This window comes from Danio aesculapii, chromosome 22, assembly GCF_903798145.1.
Source record: "Danio aesculapii chromosome 22, fDanAes4.1, whole genome shotgun sequence".
NCBI classification, from domain to species: Eukaryota; Metazoa; Chordata; class Actinopteri; order Cypriniformes; family Danionidae; genus Danio; species Danio aesculapii.
Window position 1 is genome coordinate 21,998,654 of NC_079456.1, and position 1,115 is coordinate 21,999,768.

At 31.4% G+C, this 1,115-nt stretch overlaps 1 protein-coding gene across 1 annotated transcript in view; it reads left to right on the top strand.

Annotated features, from left to right (window-relative positions):
- plpp2b (phospholipid phosphatase 2b) overlaps positions 1-504 on the top strand; it is a 38,343-nt gene extending 37,839 nt beyond the window's left edge. The window contains exon 6 of the mRNA XM_056448183.1: positions 1-504. This exon is cut by the window's left edge and continues 263 nt beyond it. The gene's annotated coding sequence lies outside the window, so the exon portion shown is untranslated.
- The last annotated feature ends 611 nt before the right edge of the window (positions 505-1,115 follow it).

Sequence of the window (1,115 nt, forward strand, 5' to 3'; positions counted from 1 at the left end):
ACGGAATTCTTTATATCTATTTAATCAATTTATTTTAATCAAAATGATTTGCTGAGGATACCAGAAATTGTGGGACCAGATCTATTTTTAAAGTTTGTTTACCGGACCGGGTGCATGTACAGTATCTTCTATATTGGAATCCTAAATCCTACAGCACTGTTATGTAAATAATGGTTCGCTTTTCTCATGTCATTTGACGAACTGAACCATTTTCTGCGGTTTAAGATGTAGGAAATCACTGCTTGTTTGTATTTTTCCAAAAATGATTTGTGCAATTAATTATGTGATAATCTGGACTGCAATTATAGGTTAATGTCAAATTATTAGGATATCTTTTTTTTTTTTGGGTTCCCCATGTTTAAAATGTAAACGTCAGATACCACTACAGCATCTGCAAGCCTTTTACGCTCGTTTATTTTAAAGTTTTGCATTTAAAAAAAATTGCTTTATTGAACATTTTACTTTGTGAACTGTTGTTTCGTTCCTATTAAATATTTGTAATAATCTGCTTTTTGGTTATTGCACACCACATTGTCTTGTTCATTGAACATTTTCAGGAATTAATATTTAAAAGTACGCAAAAAGACATTTTTAATGCATTTGTGTAAATAAGCAGTCTTAAATGTTTGCCTATTCAGTTAGCATATTTAAATCCTAAGTACTATGTCAATAGAATATATGTTTATTTAGGGATGAGCAAACATTGGTCCAGATGTTAACTTTAAGTTTACATCCTGTAAAGAACAAATCAGCCAGAAGTGGTAGAGTTCTTAACTTATTTGATTTGCAAATGTTATTTACAGTGCATCCAGACAGTATACATAGCGCTCCCCTTTCCCATGTTTTTTTGTGTTACATCCTTATTCCAAAATTTATTAAATTCATTGATTTCCTCAGAATTCTACACACAATACATCAAAATGACAATGTGAAAAAAGAGTTTTTGACATTGTTGCAAATTTATTAAAAATCACATGTACAGAAGTATTCACAGCCTTTGCTGTGAAGCTCTAAATTGAGCTCATGTACATTCTGTTTCCACTGATCATTCTTGAGATGTTTCAGCAGCTTAACTGGAGTTCACCTGTGGTAAATTCAGTTGATTGGACATGATT